The sequence below is a fragment of the Octopus bimaculoides genome, chromosome 23, assembly GCF_046866305.1.
Source record: "Octopus bimaculoides isolate indiv1 chromosome 23, ASM4686630v1, whole genome shotgun sequence".
Classification (NCBI taxonomy): Eukaryota; Metazoa; Mollusca; class Cephalopoda; order Octopoda; family Octopodidae; genus Octopus; species Octopus bimaculoides.
Window position 1 is genome coordinate 32,444,132 of NC_142950.1, and position 22,823 is coordinate 32,466,954.

Sequence of the window (22,823 nt, forward strand, 5' to 3'; positions counted from 1 at the left end):
ATAAATGCTGGGAGTAATTTCTTCAACTAAATCCTTCATGGTAGTACCCCAGTATGACCATAGTTCAATGACTGAAACAAGTGGGACTGAACCCAGGACCATGTGGTTGAGAAGCAAACAAATGCTTAATAGGGTCCAGTTGAGTAAAATAGGAATCATAAGGGTCGATAGGCAAAAAAATGGTTGAGAACCATTGTTGCAGTGTGTCCATCCCGTGATACCAGATATTGATCATTGTCTGTAGTACCCTGTTTTTTTTTTGTCGTGGCAGTAGTAGTAGTAGTAGTAGTAGAAGTGATGGTTGTGGTTGTGGTAGTGGAAATGGTAGTGTCAATAGTGCTGTAGGTGGTGGTGGTGGTGGTGGTGATGTCATGGTATGAATGTAGACCACTCTCCACTATCCTATTGAGTTGGCCAGTCAGTAAAACCTCTACTACCACCTTACTAAGATGACCGCTCTGTAAATCTCTACCACCACCACCACCACTCTACTAACCTCACCAGCTGCAGTTCTCTCAATAGCATTGAATCACTGTAAAAACCAACCGACGAAACAATGCAAGTCAATACAACTAAACAGAAGTATATTACCTATAAATGTTACTATCTGCATAAAGCAAACAGCACAAGTTGAAGTTAATAAAAGAGCCTCCATGTGGTCACTCAGCCTGTTAGAAATAGCAGCAAAATCTGCCTTAGATTAGGCCTTTAAAAAGTAACACATTGGATAAATTAGTCTCAGATATATTATGCCAACATGTTGAAATTAAGGAAAGAGCCTTTATGTTGCTACTCAACCTGTTAGAAATACCAGCAAAATCTGCCTCAGATTAGACCTTTAAAAAGATAACACATTCAATAAATTTGTCCTAGATATATTATGCCAACAAATTAAAGCTACAAAAGAGCCTTTATGTAGTTACTCAACCTGTTAGAAATAGCAGTTGAATCTGTCTTAAATTAAACCTTTAAAAGGTCAATAAGTTAAGTACCAGTGAAACACTGGGGTCAATGTAATCGACTAGTCCCCTCCCCACCAAATTTCAGGACTTGTGCCGTTAGTAGACAGGATTATTGTTTAACCTCCTAGATACAACAACCAAATTTCCCTCTAATTACACTTAGGGTCAAATTAATAGTGTCTAGATTGGATAATGTAGTCCTAAATACACAATATCTGAAATGGAAGTTGGGATGGTCATGGCTGGAATATCTTTGATCATGAATCTGATAAACTAAAGCTAAAGTTAAACAACAACAACAACTGTGTGTCTCTTTTATATATCCTAATCCTCACCCTATTAAATATCTGATTATCTCCTAAATCCATGTGAACATCTGGATTATATTGTAAGAGCCACATTGATACCACATTGCCACTAAGATAAGTCAAACTATCCTACCTTAAGATTTTTGTTTGATTTTTGTTTTTAATATTATTTACCTCATCTTTAGAAATTCTTTTAGATTTTTTTTCCGTTTATTCTTTTATTTGTTTTAGTCATTTGACAGCGGCCATGCTGGAGCACCGCCTTTAGTCGAAGAAATCGACCCCAGGACTTATTCTTTGTAAGCCTAGTACAAACACAGACACAAACATATACATATATATATATAAACAATATATGAGTATATGCATATATATGTACATGTATGTACATACCTTCATCTACATGGACAAAATGATAAACAAGGTACAAAAAACAAGCAGGCCACATAGAGAACATATCCTTCATCAGCTGCCATCATTAAAACACCGGCGTTTCGAAACACACACACAATCTAGTTGTAGATTTTTGTCATCTGGTACACACAGTAATGTTACCTCATCAATACCTGGAAATAATTGTCTTAAATCCTAGGACACTTATGGCTAGCTATCTGGTTTCTATGGCATACAAGCGACTGAAATCACAAGTGGTAGTTTCCAGTTTTCCATAGGGAAATATCACTTTGCTTAGAAACCAATGAGGGTTAGCAACAGAAAGAGCATCCAGCTGTAGGAAATCTGCTTCAAAGAATCCTATTGGATCCATGCAAACTTGGAAAACTAGATATTAAATGATTATGATGATGGTGGTAATTTAAATGCCTTACACAAAATATTTTGTATTTTCAGTGAATAGTTGTCTTTTTTTTTTTTTTTTCTTTTTAGTTGGGGGATAAGAAAGATTTAAGAATTTTTTTTTTTTTTTCCCCATTAATTTGTTGTTCTCAAATCAATCGAGAAGATCATTGGCAACAGCTGAAGTGAGATAATGGTTTATTCAATAACAAAGCAATTAAGTAATATAGATCTTACGTCAACTAAAATACTGATTTAAAAAATAAAAAATAAAAAATTAACAAAACAAAACAAAATAAATAGATTGCCAAAGGTAATTTACTCAGAGATGCCATCTGTATGAAAAACGTAATAGTTAAGCTAGTCTTAGCCTATTTAATATGCAGAGTATTAAATAGCTAGTTAGGCATACTTATGCGGTGAAGAAAAGATAACATTAACTAATGCTTTCTTTTCTTCACCACATAAGTATATGTCTAATACCATAAGTATATTTCTAATGAAGGTATTTAATACTTACTAGTTTAATTGCTTACATTAACGTAACTACTGATTTCAGGCTTCGGCACAAAGCCAAACAATTCATAAGAGAAGATCTGAGATAAATCTATCGTTTCAATCTTCTCTAATACACCACTGTGTTTTTATTTACAAAGGTTTCTTCCAACTCTTTACATTCTAAGTTCAAATCCTGCCAAGGACAACTTTCCCTTGCATCCTTTCAGGGTCAATAAGATAAAATAAGAACTAGTTGGACACAGGGGTCGATGTAATCGACATGAACCGTCCCATCAAATTGCTGGCCTTTTGCCAAAATTTGCCAAAGGATTTCGAAAGGTTAAAAAGCAATGTTGGTCCCAGCAGATTTTGAACTCAAATTAACAACATTAAATCTTATAAGGTGGTTCTGTCATCCAACCTTTAAACCTTTTTGTTACCATATTCCTGCTGAAATACACTGCCTTTGAAACAAAGAATAATATGACTATTAAAAAAAAAAACTCAAAGGTCCTTCTTGATAGGCATATAACCCAGTTTCTGGGATTCCATAGCCTATATATCCCACCCACCCACCCTGGATAGAACATCTGTTTGTTGCAAGATTACTCATTTTTGCTGGTTTAGCAGACTAGAGCAATGTGAAATGAAGTGTTTTGCTCGAGAACATAATGCATTGCCCAGTCCAGGAATTGAAACCACAATCTCACAATCATGAGTGCAATGCCATAACCACTAAACCATGCACCTTCTCAATACAAGTTACAATCAATTTGATCTTTGATCTGCTATAGGTGTCATATTTGTGGACACCAGCAAAGTGGCCAATGCCGATGCCAGTGTTGCACAACTAGTACCCATGCCGGTGAGACATAAAAAGAACCTTTCGAGGTTTGGATCTCATGGAGGCAACAACTAATGACCAAGACCTTCGACAGCATGCTGTGCTTGAGAAGAAGACCCATCAAGCCATGTGACAGATACTGGTGTCGTGCAAATGGTATCCATGCCATTGGCCTGTAAAAGCACCCATAACACTCTGTGGAGTGGTTGGCATTAGGAAGGACATCCAGCCATAGAAACCATACCAAATCAAATTGGAGTCTGGTGCAGCCCTTCAGCTTACCAGCCCTAGTAAAACTGTCCAACCCATGCCAGCATGGACAACAGATGCTAATGATGATGATGATGATGAGACAGGATTTGATCCAGCAATTTATTTCTAAAAGGCAATAAAGCTTCTTATCCTCTAGATTACATACACACAGATAAACTGCACATTGTTTGTCAGTGATAAAATAATGTTTGATTCAACATCGCTGGAATTACTTTAGAACTTCCCAATGCTTCTATGTGCACAGACATATCCATTTATGTATATACATTTGCATGAAGTTGTGTAGTTATTAACAGAATGTCAGCTTCGTAAAAGACAAATGAGAAAAAAGGTTAACTCTGGAGCGAGCAGAAGAGACATTAAGTTAATCATATTAAAATGTGAAGCTTACTGATATTCATTGTCTGCTGCTACTTTTGATGTAGAGTTTAAGGTCAGCTGTTGTAGAAACATCCTATTTGTTTCTATGGTATTTAGCAACAGTCCTTAACATTCTGATTTCAAACCCCACCAAAGTCAACTTGAAATAATTCTTCCAGGGTCGATAAAATTAAGTAATAGTCAATTACTGGTGATGATGATAATGATGATGATACTAGGCTCTTCTCCCCAAAACTGCTGGCTCTGTGCCTGGATCGATAAAATAAAGTACCAGCCTGTTTATTTAATTAACCTCTCTCGCCAAATGAGAATCGTTCTAGCATCAAACTAAATGCCTTATAGTATTTGTTCAAGCTCTTTACATTCTCAGATCAAATCCTGCCAACTATGTCTTTCATTCTTTCAGGGTGGATAAAATGAAGTCAAGTCAAATGCTGGGCTTGATGTAATTGACTTGTTGCTTTTCTCACAACTGCTGGTTTTGTGCCCAAGTTAGTAACCATTGTTGTTGTTGTTGTTGTTATTATGTAAGGTGGTGAACTGGCAGAATCATTAGCACACTGGGCTAAATACTTACTGGCATTTCTTCTGTCCTTATGTTCTGAGTTCAAATTCCACCAAGGTCAACTTTACCTTCCATCTTTTCTAGGTCAATAAAATAAGTACCAGTTGAGCACTGGGGTTGATGTAATCATCTATCTCCCTCCCCCAAATTTCATACCTTGTACCTATCATAGAAAGGATTATTATGATTATTATTATTATTATTATTATTATTATTATTATTATTACTAGTGCATCAGCATGGCCGCAGCTCTGAGCTGAAACTACAGCAAAAAAAAGAAAAAATTATTTTATATATATATATATATATATATTTGTGTGTGTCTGTGTTTGTCCCTCCACCATTGCTTGACAACCGATGTTGGTGTGTTTAGGTCCCTGTAACTTAGCAGTTCAGCAAAAGAGACTGATAGAATAAGTACTAGGCTTACAAAGAATAAGTCCTGCAGTTGATTTGCTCTACTAAAAGCAGTGCCCCGGCATGGCCGCAGTCAAATGACTGAATGAAGTAAACCCATGCTAGCATGGAAAGCGGATGTTAAACGATATATATATATATATATATATATATATATATATATATATACATACACATACACACACACACACACACACACACACACACACACACACACACACACACACATACATATATAGTGGGTGTACACATGTGTCTTTGTGTTGGTTTGTTTACATCTCTGTAATCTAGCAGTTTAGCAAAAGAGACTGATAGAATAAGTACTTAGCTTTAAAAAATAAGTAATGGGATTGATTTGCTCACCTGAACCAGGTAGGAGTTAAACTTTTTTGAGAAGCAGGCCACATGAAACAGCACTAATAAAAAAAAAAATTCAAGGTCATTTTTTTTTGTTAGGCATGCCATTCAGAAAGGTCCACAAGCCACAGGGGGACCTCAACTGAAGTAAACTGTTCAACACAGTGTCCGGGGGGTGGGGGGGGGGGGGTTTACAGTCCAGTGACTCAAACAGGTAACAAAAGATAAAAAGAAGAATCACAAGGTGAACTTGTTGAAAGAAAAAGAACAGCAAAAGGTGTGTATATTCTGACAAACATCTTTGAAAGAAGAATGGAAGGTACAATAGCAAGGCCTGTATCTACGTTTTATTGGTCATATAAAACATTGAATACAATAAGCAATGGGAAAAAATCATTGAAATGTTAGAAGGTATCAGACCAGGGAGGAAGAAAGGACTAATATAGATCACTATAAACAGTAATCAGAAAAAAATGTAAGTGAAATAGGACGGTACGAGAATGGCTTGCTCGTGTGTTGACAAATGTATTTTCTCAACTGCTGTTAATTAATTATATTGATTGTTATTACATATGTTTCGTTAGGGAAGATTTTTCTTTTAAATTGAAATTAACTATATAAATAGAAATCTGTACATGTATGTCTGTATCTGTTGTGTGTGTGTGTGGATAAATAGATAGATAGATAGATAGATAGATAGATAGATAGATGGAGAGAAAGAGAAAGCGTATGTGAGAATATATATATAATCATCATCATCGTTTAATGTCCATCTTCCATGCTGGTATATGCTGGATAGTTTGATAATAAGTTGGCAAGTCAGAGGACTGCGCCACGCTCCACTGACTACTACTTTGGCATGGTTTTTACAGCAGGATGCCCTTCCTAACACCAGCCACTTTACAGATATATATATATATATAGGTGCAGGTGTGGCTCTGTGGTAAGAAGTTTGCTTCCCAACCATATGGTTCCGGGTTCAGTCCCACTGTGTGGCACCTTGGGCAAGTGTCTTCTCCTATAGCCTTGGGCCGACCAAAGCCTTGTGAGTGGATCTGGTAGACAGAAACTGAAAGAAGCCCATTGTATGTATATATATATATATGTACATTTATGTGTATGTGTGTATGTATTTGTGTGTCTGTCTGTGTTTGTCCACCATCGCCTGTCAACTGATGTTGGTGTGTTTACATCCCCATAATTTAGCAGTTCAGCAAAAGTGACCGATAGAGTAAGTACTGCACTTACAAAAGAATAAGTCCTGGGGTCGATTTGTTCGACTAAAGGCGGTGTTCCAGCATGGCCGCAGTCAAATGACTGAAACAAGTAAAAGACTAAAAGACATATATATATATATATATATATATATATATATATATTTATACATATATATGTGTGTATATATATATTGGATAATAATAGAATTAATGACACCTTCGTAAATTTATATATATATATATATATATATATATATATATATATATATATAGTAACAAGTGTAATTAAGATATATATAACTCTGGTGTTTAACATGCGAATCACTTCTTCAGGTATTCACCATTTCAGGAAACAGATATTCACTAAACTGTAAAGTGAGGAGCTTTTTCATGCCACCACTCTAGCTGAAAATCCACAAACTATTCACAGAGTATGTATAATATATACACACACACATATCCATTTAGTATTAACTGTTGGAAGAAAAAAATACTCAATAACAAAGTAGACATTAATAATATAGTTTATTTTGGCTGAGTCAGTCTCTTGCTACTCTGAGTTTCACCTGTGGGTGCATGGGATATGCTTGAAGATCCTGTACACTTGCAGGTGAAACACAAAACTGCAAGAGAATGACTCCACGAAAATATGTGTGTATACACACATGCAAACATATGATTTAACTAATTCAGTTTGTTAACAGAGAAGAAGGAAAATCTGGGTCGAACAGCAGTAATGTTAATTACTTAACTCTATTAAAGAGATTAATTAGTGATGAGTAAGAGTATTGTAAATAGGTTAATAAAATGTTCACCACACAATGTCCATCCATAGATGTGCTACGTTAACTTTTGTTGACCCAGTTCACCTATCTACAAAACAAGTTGTTTGTTCAGCTCTAGGTCAACCTTGGCAGAAAAAAAAAAAATCTATAATCAGAGGGCTTACCAGCCACGACCAAACTGTTTTTTTCTTTAGGGATTTCTGGAATTACATTATCTAGCATGTCTTTTGTTTGAAAGAGTAAAGTGTGATTCGAGGGAGAATTAGCTGTTATTTCTAGCAGGCTGAGTAGAGGTTCCCTCGTTTATAAATAGATTTATAGAGATTATTGTGTTTTAGCCCCAGGCAGTTTTAACAAAACAAGTTTATGATAAAAAATATTCCAGTTATGACCATCCTGTTATACTTTTCAGACTGTCTTAGATCACATTATTGAGTGTGTGGGAGAGAGAGAGAGAGTGTGTGTTTTTAAGACAGTAGAGCATGAATTAAAGGACATTTAGCTATTGTCTCTAGGAGATCAAATGATCGTGTATAGGTACCATGATTAGGCACTGCTCATTGTTGTATTTTGTAGATATTGCAGTGCTGAGTTCAAATCCTACTGAAGTACAGCTCCCTGAAGCCAGCAATGCCAATCAGCTATCAATCGATATTTTTATTTTAAGAAATGCTAATCTATCAATTATAATCAATAAATTATTAATGGTAATTATCACTGGATAAATCGATAAATAGTTTCTGATGATTCAGCTAGATGTTTGCTGTGTGGAGTTTAAATGATACAGAAGTCCTGAAGTAGGCCACAGGAAACTATTCTGAGGACAAAACCAAGGTAAATAAGAGAAGTTCTTTGGGGTTGTGCATATTGTTAGAAATAGTAGCCAAATCTCCCTTAAATTTACATTCCACTATTTTGTTAAAAAAGATAAAAAGACACAAATTAGATGACATAGTCCTAGATGAGTATTGGCAAAACCACTCCATGGGTGTAATGGGTGCTGTTTATGTGCCACCAGCATCGGCCATGATTGTGATTTCACTTGGCTTGATGGGTCTTCTCATGCATGGCATATTACCAAAGGTCTCAGTCACTTACCATTGCCTCTGTGAGGCCCACTGTTCAAATGGTACTTTTTACATGCCACTGGCATGGGTCCCAGTTAAGCGGCACCAGAAATTCAATATGACACAGGTACTACTCATTTTTGCAGCAAAGTGTCTCGCTTAAGAACATAATGCGCTGCCAGGAATCGAACTCATGACCTAATGATCGTGAGCCAAATACCTCTAACCATTAAGCCACACACCTAAGTGAAGTTAACAGATTTTATGTTTCTGAATGGCTAATATATATCTTCCATGCTACTATCATTTTAGTTTCAACACACGGTTTTAGGTTAAACAACTTGCCTGGCAAGTACAGCTCTGAAAACCTTATCTATAAACATTCACCTAAATTATTAAAGAAATTCCAATTCTGATACCAAATAATAGATGTTTTAAGTGAAGTCAACAGTCAATGTGTGTTTCTGAATGGCTAACAGGCATCTTCCATACTGCAATCGTTTTAGCTTCAACACATGGTCTCAGATCAAATTAGTTGCCTGGCACATACACCTCCAAAAAAACCTATCTGTAAACATTTACCGCTACCCTAACCACTGGGCCATTGCGCCTCCACTCTATTGAGAGTACAATAACACTAAAGTACACATGAATCTGACTTATGACTGAGCTGAACAAGCTGAAACAAGGCACAGATAAAAACAAACAAAACAAAGAAAAAAAAAACAGCTATATAGTTTTCACACTGAATTCCAACCAACCAACCAATCACCATGAGCTAATGAGCGAGCATTTACATAATTGCTCAAGCTGCTAGAAATAGCAGTGGACTCCTAAATAGTTAAAAAGAAAGATGTGCCGGTTATGGTTGAATGCCTTTGACTATATGTGTATGTGTTCAGCAACCAAGAAGTGTACTACCTTTTTTATTTTATCTTTTATCTTTTTACTTGTTTTAGTCATTCGACTGCGGCCACGCTGGGGCATTGACTCGAAGAATTTTTAGTCAAATGAATTGACCACAGCACTAATTTTTTTTTTAAGCCTTGTACTTATTCAGTCAGCCTCTTTTGCCAAACCACTAGGTTACGGGATGTAAACACACCAACACCAGTTGTCAAGCAGTGGTGGGGGACAAACACAAAGGTGTACACACACACACACACACACACACACACACGATAGGCTCTTTTTAATTTCTATCTACGAAATCTGCTCATGAGGTTTTGGTCAGCCTGAGGTTATAGAAGAAGACACTTGCCTACGATCCCACACAGAGGGACTGAACTTGGACCGGAACCATGTGGTTTAGGAAGCAAGCCATGCCTGAACTCTGTGTGTGTGTGTGTGTATTGAGGAAAGATGCAAGAGAACACATGTACATTTCTGTGGATGTTTGACATAGTGAACAGCTGATACAAAATCATTTCAGATGTCAGTGATCTATCAATATTGATTTTCTTACTTTTGAAAGTTCACAGGTATTTACAGTATATACTGTTTTTGTCTGTGTATATGTGAGTGTGTAATTATACATGCATAAGTGCACACACACACAATAAATATGAAATAAAAATTAGCTACCTTATGTACTTAATCTAATCATTTATTAGGCTTATTTAGCAAGTCTGGCATTTCCAAAAAAAAAAAATAGATAATAATAATAATTTTTAATCCCCTATTTTGCATTAGCCTTTTTCCCAATCTACATTTTTTTTTATAGAGGATAGAAATTGCATCAGACCAAGCCTTTCTGCAATACTTGAGACACAAGAAGTAACTTTAAAAAATAATGAAGCAATATGATTTTACCACAAACCACTTAACTTTCATCGATTTCATCAGCCAAATATATTATTCATATATACAAAATAATTGACATCGTTGCTATGTCATAAATTTTTAGTTATTCATTAATGTAGCCAACTTATAATTTTATAATTACCATTAAATGGTAATTTAATAACATTTCCAATAGAAACACTGTCTTTATATCAACACAGTTTGAAAACCACCAAACTCAGAGATAGTTAGACATAAACATCCACATACATATATATACCTAAACATACACACACACACATATATATATCCTATTTTTACTGCCACTTTTTCCCTGTACACTTTCTCGTTCTGCCAATGGTAGCCCCAACTACTTTTTTTTTGTCTCCCATTATTTCCTACCCCATGTACCTTTGACTTTGTCTCTAGCACTGTGTATCTCCCAGACCACATGTATTCCACATCACTTGTGTTACCTTCTACTACATCCACTACCCCCACAATCTGATATTCATCATTGACCATGCTACCACCCATGTTTACCATTCGTTTCATTCACATCTCTCCATCTACAACTTACCTTTCACAAACTAACCAACCCATTTATCTTGTCCAATCCTTATAAAGCTATCACTGGACGTATAAGAATAATAAATACGTATGTGTCTATATATATATATATATATATATATATATATATATATATATATATATATATATGTATGTATATGTACGTATGTATGCATGCACACCCACACACATGTATAGTTTGAAAGTAACTTGTAACTTCAAATTTGACATTAATCTTGCAATGAAATTTGAGGAAAGAGACAGGAACTTCTTAAAATGAATATTGAGATAAATAAAACAAGAAAGCACTAGATTGGATAAGTGTGGAAAGAAAAACAAGTTAATGAATAATGTGATTGAATGCATATGCAAAGATGAAATTAACTAATTAAAACCAAATGGATAAAAACATATAAATAATGACATAATTAAATCATATTAATCACAGGTGTGTGTGTGTTAATATATATACTGTAATGCTTCGATATACGAGTTAATTTGTTTCTGGAGACCACTCTTAAAGCTGAGCAACAATTTCCCATAGTAGCAATGTTATAAATTGTAATTCATTCCCAGAAAAATATTTTACCTATAAAATTTATGATACTCGTAAATAAATGGCACATTCCTTTGTTAACGCGCCTAAGTGTGTTACCTTTACACCAACGAATCAGCCTCCCCATTTCTGTCAAATTTAAGAAGTATTATAGTGCGTGCTTGTTTTTATGTAAACAAACTTCCTATATACTTTCAGTGCAAATGTTTTTTTTTTATACAGTGCCGAGTTTACTATCATGTAAATAATAATAATAATGGTATTTTTATAGAAGCTTAAAGCTTATGGCGATCACCGTGCAATGACTAAAGTAAATAGTCTAATAAAGGGGCATATAAACCCTCAACAGAATTATATACATATATATATATATGTATATATGTATATGTATCAAAACAGATGGCTGGAAAAATTTGATACATTTTGGGAATTAAACCAAATAAACCAAATTTTTCCAGTCTTCTGTTTGGTCATGTAATTGCTCTGCAAATAGAATTCACCAAAATTTCCATTTAACTCATATATCGGGGCATTACTGTATATATATATTAATACACACACACACATACACACACACACACACACACACACACACACACACACATACATGTACACATATATCGTTTAAGATAAACCATCTATGTACATAGATTAATAGATTGCTGTGAACATACACTTGTGCCTCACAAGGACACAGCTTAGATACACAAATACAGCCCTTTATACAAATACACACACACACACATGTATGTATGTATGCATATGTGTATGTGAATTTAGCTCTTTTATTATTGTTACAGTCAGCTTGAGGCTTAAGTTATTGGTGCATGAAAAAAAACTGTGATAAGTGTGCAAAGGAGAAACATATGGAAGAGGTAACATTTCAAAATAAAACTCCCTGCAGACTGCGATGGTCAATAAAACAGAAACAGAATTTAAAACTTTATTCTTTCTGTGTGACTTGGTACCAAATGATCCATAGCCCAAAACAGATCAGTGGTCCGGTAGTTGGGGACCTCTGTTGTATAGGACCCCCAAAATTAGTGGGAGAGAAGAAAGGACCCAAATACACACAAATGACTTGTCTAAATGCTTGTAATAGAACGGATCAATTACAGGTACACAAGGCCCAGCTAGGAGTGTTAAACATGATGGTGGAGAATGTCTAGAAATTCAAGTTGTTGTTGGCACTCCGTCGCTTACGACACTGAGGGTTCCAGTTGATCTGAACAACGAAACAGCCTGCTCGTGAAATTAATATGCAAGTGGCTGAGCACTCCACAGACACGTGTACCCTTAACGTAGTTCTCTGGGATATTCAGCGTGACACAGAGTGTGACAAGGCTGACCCTTTGGAATTACAGGCACAACAGAAACAGGAAGTAAGAGTGAGAGAAAGTTGTGGTGAAAGAGTACAACAGGGTTCGCCACTATCCCCTGCCGGAGCCTTGTGGAGCTTTTAGGTGTTTTCGCTCAATAAACACTCACAACACCCGGTCTGGGAATCGAAACTGCGATCCTATGACTGCGAGTCCGCTGCCCTAACCACTGGGCCATTGTGCCTCCACAAGTTGAGCTGTAACATGCAGGCTAAAGACAATAATATGATATTGATAGGATATCAGCTGAGTTGATATAAGGAAATAATATTTAGAACAGGTATAATAAGGGTTTCAAATTTTGACACAAGGCCAGTAATTTCAGGGAAGTGGGTAAGTCAATTATATTGACCCTAGAGCTTAACTGGTACTTATTTTATCAACCCCCAAAAGGAGGAAAGGCAAAGATGACATCCGTGGAATTTGAGCTTTGATCATAAAAAATAGATAAAACGTTGCTAAGTATTTTGTCTGACGGGCTAACGGTTCTGTCAGTTTACCACCTTTAGTACAGGTATAATACTAAATAATGGAAAATAGAAGAGGACTTATTTTATCGACCCCAAAAGGATGAAAGGTAAAGTCAACCTCGGAGGAATTTGAGCGCAGACCATAAAAACAGATGGAATGCTGCTAAGCACTTTGTCCGGCAGGCTAACGGTTTTTCCAGCTTGCCGTCTTTACTACAGGTGTGATACCAAATAACGGGAAATAACAGAGGTCGTATGCACACAATTGACCTTCTTTCGGTTGAGTTCAACTGTGAAGTAGAGATTTCCTTCAGAAGTTGCTAGGATTGGCGACCAGAGTAAATTAACTTTTCTCTGACCTTAAATGGTCATGATGAACAACTATCCTGGTAACTGAGATTAAGTATAATATATATACACACACACACACACACACACACACACACACACACACACACACACACACACACACACACGTGTGTGTGTGTGTGTGTGTGTGTGTGTGTGTGTGTGTGTGTGTGTGTGTGTGTGTGTGTGTATATAGATTTGGTGAAAAATGTGGATGACCCATGTCAGCAAATGGTAAGTACAGAAAGCTCACAAACTGGAATTAGAATATGGAGAATAAATTAATCACAAAAATTCCCCACTTGAAATTCCTCACTTATTTTGGGAAAGGGAAATTAACTTGTATCACTTTGTGAATGTTTTGCACACACACACACACACACACACACACACACACACACACACACACACACATGGAGGTTTCTACACAATTTTCAGGATACAGTAATGGTTAAGTTTGTTGTGAATGGAAAAGATAATAGCTCTCTGAACTTTCTCCAGCCAATTCGTATTTTAGCAACTATGCTTTCAGAGCATCCTTCCCCCCTGCCAGTTAGGTCAGCAAAGTAACAGAAATTATCTACTATTCAGTTTAGCATGTTAGAGGTAACCAATACTTTTATACATAATCAATTTTACATTGAATATCTAACCTAAGATGGCAAGTAACTGTCTTCCTGCGTGAACAACCAGGTCTATCATGTTTAACAAGCTTGTTTGTGATGAGCACCTTCAATTGTTAAGAGAACTGTTTGTTCTCTCCAAGTGTTATAGGTTGTTGGTTTTGGGCCTCATTTTTGCAGCAATGTATAGGTTTTCTTGAGCACAGCAAACCATCAATTTTCATGGAATACTTTTTGAAAACCTTCCTCAACTATGACCTTTTGTTTAAAAAGACCAGTAACTTCTTCCCTACATTAGAATTAACATCTAAAGCATGCAGGCAAGAAATTCCTGGTTTTTTTAGATAAACATTTCTAAGATAGTCATACAAGTTACCTCAATCATTATGTAAGATTTTGCAACATGGTGTTAGAAGAACTGTGCAGTTTTTATGATAGCTGACGAATTTGAGAAACATTCTTGCCTTCAAATTTTGCATGGAAAACCTACTATCAAAACCTGTAAAACGCTTCTTCAGGCTTTTAGTGAACATTAAAATAAATCTTTAAGTTATTCATAAGTTTTTGAGTGGCATGTTCTTTTCAAGGCTAGTAGAGTGTTGGTTCAAGAAGATGAACATTCACAGTGACCGATCACAAGCAAAAGTGTGTGTGGGGGGATTTGTGAACTCGGCCATGGGGGACTATCGTCGAATAATTCTCCACGATGAGAATAAAGTTAACTCGTTGAACGAGTTTGACCATCATTGACAATTAGAAAATATGTCAGCAATGGCCGTGCGAAATTTGAGAACAGCTTGCACAATCTGCCTCAGCAACGTTAAGAGGTTTTATAACAATGTAACCTTCACCTAGAGACATACTTTAACGAAAGTTAAAGAGTGTTTTCACTCCCTGTGGACATAGTGTGCCGGACAACAGCTCGGAATTTCGAAGACTCTGCACTGTTCTTTATATATATTAACATATTTGTGTTTTTGAAGACAAACATATATACATACGCATAAACGTATGTGCAAAGACACAGGCGTATATATGTGCAAACATATATACGTATATTTCAGTTGTCATTTCTTCTGCTGAACTTGTCAATAACTAACTTACTCCGGGATCGATAAAATATAAACCTGTGAATACAGTGGTTTCGATATTTTTAGCGATTAGAAACGTTAGTCTTGCGTCAAAACCAAACCAACAATTGTGGTTGCTACCCACCCGACTGAGACAGTGACAACTATTAGGTTCTTTGTAGTAACATCGTCGAATTAAACTGGAGATAGAGTAATCTAATACACAGCGGGTCATTCACATTCGCTACATTTCTATTTATTAACAAACAGTCAGCTAAATACTATGTAGTTAGGCGCTTGGGGATGGTGAACACCTATTTCACCCACCTATTTAATGAGTTAGGTGAGTCGGATGTCCTCAAGCACGTGAAAAGTTAAAGTTATCGAACCGTTCTTTGGACCAGGCATAGAAGATGCACATCGTCGGACTCCTGATTTTAACGTACGTTGACAAGCCAACAGATACAGAGGTACACACACACAGAGAAAGAGAGAGGTAGGTTGATAGATAAATAGATAAACACGGAGATAACTAGGTAGGTAAATGATTAGTTAGACAAATAAATAGAAAATAGTTTATTATTTGATTGCATAGTTGTTGCATTTAGAATTATATTTTAAAATAATAGAGGTTTTTTTATTATTTTCCTTACGAAATGATAAATTAATTTAGTAATATGTCATGCACACACACACAATATAGATGGCTTTTAAAAGTAGTAACCTAGTTACAATATTTCGATTAGACGGTTTCTAAACGTAGTAGCCCAGTTAGGATATTTCGATTATTTCAAACTTGTGCAGATTAGTTACAACTACTTAGTACTTGCTACAACATTAGTAGTAGCTGGGACGGTTTTAGATTACACTTGGGATGAAAGCGAGCTTTTCTACACGTGACAATGTCAGGTGAACACAACGATTGCGTTTATATATTGATTGATCTTAAAGACTTCCCATCACTTACCTTTCATATAACACCGTCAAAGATTAATAAATCACGTTTCTCTCTCTCTCTGTCTCTCTTTTTTTTTTTTTGCTGCATGTTTTATATATTATTAATTATACATATCTAGAGCAGCAGGGGTGTGGAGATAAATACAACATAATCTCGATCTTTTAAAAAAAATTGCAGCCAAAATCTCTCTCTCCCCACCTAAAAATCACAGCCTTGCCTTAAAATGCGCATGCATACATCGAACAACGTAGTTCTAGACAGATAGATAGATAGATAGATAGATAGAGTTAGATAGATAGATAGATAGATAGATAGATAGACAGAGAGATAGATAGATAGATAGACAGAGAGATAGATAGATAGATAGACAGAGAGATAGATAGATAGATAGACAGAGAGATAGATAGATAGATAGACAGAGAGATAGATAGATATATAGACAGACAGACAGATAGATAGATAGATAGATAGGGAGAGAGAGAGAAATGGAAAGAATGAAACGTTCCCGTGTCATCTTTTTGTAAATCTATAGAATTATTTTCGAAAATTCCATAGCCTGGAATTACTTTTGATCTTAGGACTACTCAACGAGGTCTAGCCAAGGGCTAAAATCAATAATAAACATACTACTAGTGGACTAGGAGATCTACACTGTCGGTCGATCTGCTATAAATAGCAACCGTATCTCCCTCAAATAACCCTCTACTGTTAAATAAGGACATTGCCTGAAAAGAAAATTAGAAAGAAAAAAAAGACAGGATGGTGATGATGGCTTGAATTGTTTAATAAAATGCTTGACTTGAGTCTAATGACAACAGCAATATATCTATCCACTCTCTCTCTCTCTCTCTCTCTCTCTCTCTCTATATATATATATATATATATATATATATATATATATATATAGTAAAATCTATTTGCCAACGTAAGGTGGCAGTCCTGCGTAGGACCATGTAATTACTTTTTAACCCCAGGAAAACATCTTTTCCATCTGGTTATCGACACACAATGTGGTCTGAAATATACGGTGAGCAAGGGAGCACATATATATATATATATAATCTTTACTAAGTAATTATGCTTCAAAATTTGCAGCAGGTAATAATTAATTAATAAGTTTAGCAAGGCATCCAGAGAACTTCTTCATTGGAGTAAACAAACTATTCACAATGGTTTTTCCAGCTTCAGTCGGCACCGTACTTTTTCTTTTTTTTTTTTTTTTTTTTTGACATTTCACTTAAAAGACATTATCTACGCAATTATTGAACAAACTTAAAACATAAATATCTCAAACTGTTCGGCTGACCTAAAATCAGATTTAATTGTACTTCTGTGTAGTGATTTGTTTAGCTATACACATATATATTATTGCCATGATTAAATTGTATTAGTCCTCCCTAGCCACCCCGATTAATTCTTCAAAGGTCATGTCACACAATCAAACCACTCCAGTTTGTCTTGTCCCAACAGAGGCCAAGTCTCTAAACTGAAACTTGTTTGTTCTTGTTGATGTAATTATGCTATGAATTTATTTTATATATATATATATATATATATATATATATATATATAAAATACAGATATAATATATGATAACTGGAAGCTAAATCTTCTCAATCTTTACTCCGATTTTGTCGGTGTTGATCTGCGAATGATTGTGTGTATGTATGTATGTCCGTCCGTCTGCGTGTGTGTGTATACATGTTTGTGTGTGTGTACATATACATATATGCAATTGTTTTATATTATATTGTTTGAAAACCTTCCACCTCGTTCGATATTTGTGTGTGAGCGTGGCTAAGCATTGTTTTGTATGTCTGTGACAATTAAAGACAGCAAGTTCATTTTGTATCACCAAATGAAAGCTATCACATAATTATAATGTTTTTTTTTTTTTATTATCACCTCCATCCAAACAGCAAGTAAACAGTTTGAAAAATACAAAAAACTAAACAAGCCCTAACAGGCTAGGAATCGAGGGGAACAAAGATTCGCGATTAGACAAAAACATGGAATGCGGAAAAATAAAAATAAAACACACAGACACACACACACAGAGCGCAAACGATTTTTTCAAATGTCAGACGTTGTAACAATGATACCTAACAATAAACAGAACCAGTAAGGTGTGGAAAGAATCAAACCCTACCCATATTTAGTCAGTGCTGTTGGAAAGAACCGCTTCAAATTGTTACTTCCATAATTCGATCAAACCTTAACGAGAGACCAGTAATTTTTTTTTTTAATCAATATTTTCTAAACGTTCGAATACAATCGGATCCTAAAAACTTCTCAAACAAACATTTCAACGCTTGAAATAAACATTATCAATTAAAAGTAACAATCAAACCTACAGCATAATTCATATTTCATAATTATGACCGGTTATATACCTGAATATATGTTAGTTGTATCTTACCTGTATGACTCCGGTTCTGTTTCCGCAGGTTAATTGAAACTTTTGTTGGTCTCCTCTCTTTAAGCTATACACAGATTCGCTTACTATGATAATTAATATAACTTATAAATGAAATATCAAAGAGTTTGTCACCGATTCTTAATGAACATTCGCATTAATATGAACTTTTTTCTTTGCACTGGGTAAATTAAATGCAACATCCAAAGTCAACGTGCTTCGTTCGTTAGTTAAGAGAGAAAAATTACGACGGCACATGCAGTGGAGGTATTTAGGTAAAAAGTAGGTAGGTAGGCCGATAGGTAGTGGTTGAACACATCACCTATTTCAGGCCTTTCTTCTCAAGTAAACAACTACGAAATAAGAACGTGACCAAGTTATCTCCGTAATGCTTTTAGATTATGATTAGCAACGAACGGCTGACAGAAGTTTCCACCAACGCACCTGAGCCTCACTTTAACAAAATCGTTTATTTGAATTTAAAATAAGAATAAGAATAAAAAAAACCTTGCTTGTTAATAAACTAAGTGGTTACTACTTCAAAGTAAATGAAAAGAACCCCTATTGGTAATTTAAACGATTGGGCCACACAATCGTTTAAATTATCAGTAAAATATGTGTGTATGTGCACACGCACACATAGACTAACACATACATACATACATACATACATGCATGCATATTTTTATGTATGTACGTGTGTATGTATGGTATAACTACAGATTAGTGCCTCTACCGATACTCTGTTTCCTTATAACTTTCTGGAAAATACATATTTTTAAATTAAATTTTGCAGAGTTACTACATACCCAAGAGTGTAGATTGCAATTATGCTGATAAAATTTAGGGGGAAAAAATTCTTTTTTTTTTTTTACTTGAGGATTTTGGTTCGTTCTTCCCAGCACCGCCCTGAATTTGTTACCAGCATTTTCTATAAATTGAACATCTCTCTCTCAATATCGTGTAATCTACAATCTTGGAAACGTATTTCTGCAAAATCACATTTTAATGCATGCATTTTAATGAGAATTATGAAGAAACAACATCGCGAGAGTCACCAATCTGTGGTGTGTGTGTGTGTGTGTGTGCTAGATAGATAGATAGATAGATAGATAGATAGATATCACACACACACCGTCTTAAAAAATAAAGAAATAAACGCCTCATCTTTTTATTTTTGGTCTCCTTAATCGGGACAATAACACCTATACATGACAGCGAAAGAAGAAATCCCGGCGCCACCGCACTTCGCGCTAGAAATAGCAGTTAAATCGTTCTCATATCGCATCCTACCGGCTTAAATAATGGTAAAGGCATATTGGTCAATGTAGTCCAAGATACTCTTTAAAAGACTGGATAGTCATATTTGGAAAGCTTGAGATCGTATATCTGCACGATCAAGGCTGACCCAAGGCTGAACTACGACCAGATACAACCTTTAACTACAAGATGGTAGAACGTGATTTGAGATTAGGCTGCTACTTCTAGCAAGCTGTAAGATGATGTAGGGGTTCCCTAGTTGGTTAATAATTATAATTATATATATAAGAAAAAATGTTGGGGAATACAGGTGAATATTACGAACCAAGGAATCTTTTTCCATTGACAAAGTGTCCACTTTTAGTTAAAATTTCTACACAAATGTATTGACAAAAGCGATTTCCCTTTCGGACGGGACTTTTCAAGTAGCTTTTAATGTACAATAAATATTTAGTTTCGGAAAGTAGCAACGTAAGAACTGTACAAACTGGAAGTTTGGATACGAAGAATTTCATTAGGAAAATAATAATAATAATAATAATAATAATAAAGAAATAAAACGGTTACAGCTGTCATTTTTGTGTTTGTATGAACGTGTATAGAAAACGGGATATACCAAATAGTTGGCATGACATTCGACCTAGAATTGAATGCTTTTACCGAAAGTTGATTTCGGGGTGTGGGTCGAAATTACGGTTGGTAAGCAGGAATCAAAGGATTGTGATAGAGGGATCAAAAGATTTATTCTTCCAGATTAACGGATTAAAAGCAAGCTACAGGTACACATACATACATACATACACTCATTCATGTACACGTACACACATCTATGCATACATGCACGCGTAAATATACACACATGCATACATACACACATATGTATGTGTGTATTACATGTAACTTGCTCTGTACACACTATTCCTTCTCAGCTGTCGACTTGAATTATGATGATATCATCACCTTCCGACAGCATCGTTCCTTCAAGGCAATGCCAAGCAGCATTGGTGTGTCCAGGGATTGCCTTTTTACCCACTTCTTTAATGTGGCCCCACAATTATAGTACAATTTTCCCCCTTGCCCCTCCTGTCGTCTGCACACATTTATACAGGCATCTCGCAGCACGCATATATATATATATATATATATATATATATATATATATATATATATATATATATATAGCATTACAGAAGAAGTCTTCACTGACACTAACACACACCTCTCACACACTAACGCAGTCATAGACAACCTGCGGCCCGTGGGACACACTGAATGGCACGCCTAAACGAAAAAAAAATTACTTGAATTTTTTTAATAGTACATACAAGCCTGCCTGACAACGAGCCATGTCTCATGCAGCCCGCTTTCCGAAAAAGGTTGCCCATGCTTGCACTAATGCACCCACACAATACGTGTATGCGCACATATATTGAGATACACGTATTCTCTGTCACACGCACGTACGCACACACATACACACACATTCACATAAATACGCACATATCTTATGCACTGATAAATTCACACACACACACACACACTATATGTGTATACGCACATATATGGAAATGCACGTACTCCCCCCTCTCTTTCTCTTTATCCCCTTATCTGTCTGTCTATCTATCTATCCATGTCTCTCACACACATACACGCACATAATGCAAGTACATATCTGACACAATTGTCACCCGTAAATAAATGTTTACTTCGCTTTATGGACAATCTAAATGCTTGCAAGCAAAGATATATATATATATATATATATATATATATATATATATATATATGCATGTCTAGATATATGTATGCATGCACGTAAATAAATAAATGTGTGTGTGTATTAGTGTGTACGTGTGTGTGTGTGTGCATTCGTGTGTGTTTGTGTATGTGTGTGCATGCTTGAATTTACTTACAAAACAAGAAGCAAAATTAAAACATAGAGGTTAATATAGCATAAGAGTTAGTATGGTTCTGTGCTAATTGGTTGCTACTCCAAGTTTCGGTATGAATCTTCGCCGATAAAGCAACTGAAAAGAGGAGAAAGGGAGTTTTTCATTTGCGTGATCAGCGCGGTTCACGAGATTCGGAGTAGCAATATATATAGAGTAATCTCGGCACAATATATTTATATATAGATACAAATAATCAGATAGATAGACAGACAGACAGATAGATAGACAGGTAGATAGTTAGATAGATAGATAGTAATGTATTCGTATAATTAAATCAGACACTCACTTGTCGTCAACGAATAATGGTCCAGATCATAGTGTAAAGGTATAAATGGTAAAAATCATTTTGGTGTATCTTCTCGTCTTTCTGTATGTTGTTAGCAAGGTTACTACATTCAATATAGTAGCATCATTCTATGAGAGAGAGAGAGAGAGAAATACAGAGAGTTAGTTATACATTTATATAGAGAGTGAAAGAGTGCGTGTGTGTGTGAGAGCACAGAGACGATAAATGGTTGGACGGGTTTTCAGTTAGACAGGAGTTTTCCCCCTGTTACTATATTTATATAATTATAGACTACACGAGAAACGTGAATATTATGTGTATTGTAAATTTCATACGCACGCACACACACGCACGAATATATAATTATAAAGTTCTATAAGTGACTCAAAGGTTTCAAGTTTCGTGAAAAGCACCAAACAAATCTATGTATTGATATATGCATATGTATGCGTGTGTGGGGGTTGTATACATGTATGTGTGTATACATGCACACATATATTACATATATATATATATATATATATATATATATATATATATATACATATAATATACGCATAGATATATTTGCATTTACATGTGCATATATATATATATGTATATACATGTATGCATATACATACATATATATGTTTGTGTCTGCCTGTCTATCTATCTATCTATCTATCTTATTTCTTTATTGCC

General features: G+C 35.4%; 1 protein-coding gene across 12 annotated transcripts in view; it reads right to left on the reverse strand.

The window, feature by feature from the left end:
- The window catches only part of LOC106870410 (uncharacterized), a 58,947-nt gene extending 36,689 nt beyond the window's left edge, over window positions 1-22,258 (reverse strand). For 3 of the 12 annotated variants that reach the window (XR_016238071.1, XR_016238067.1, XM_014916465.3), the window contains exon 1: window positions 22,140-22,258. The gene's annotated coding sequence lies outside the window, so the exon portion shown is untranslated. Of the gene's footprint in view, window positions 1-5,406; window positions 5,460-16,234; window positions 16,485-18,644; window positions 20,191-22,139 lie in introns of those variants that run through there. The other 9 variants (XR_016238075.1, XR_016238072.1, XM_089340194.1 and 6 more) reach the window with 9 other exon arrangements.
- Window positions 22,259-22,823: the final 565 nt, after the last annotated feature.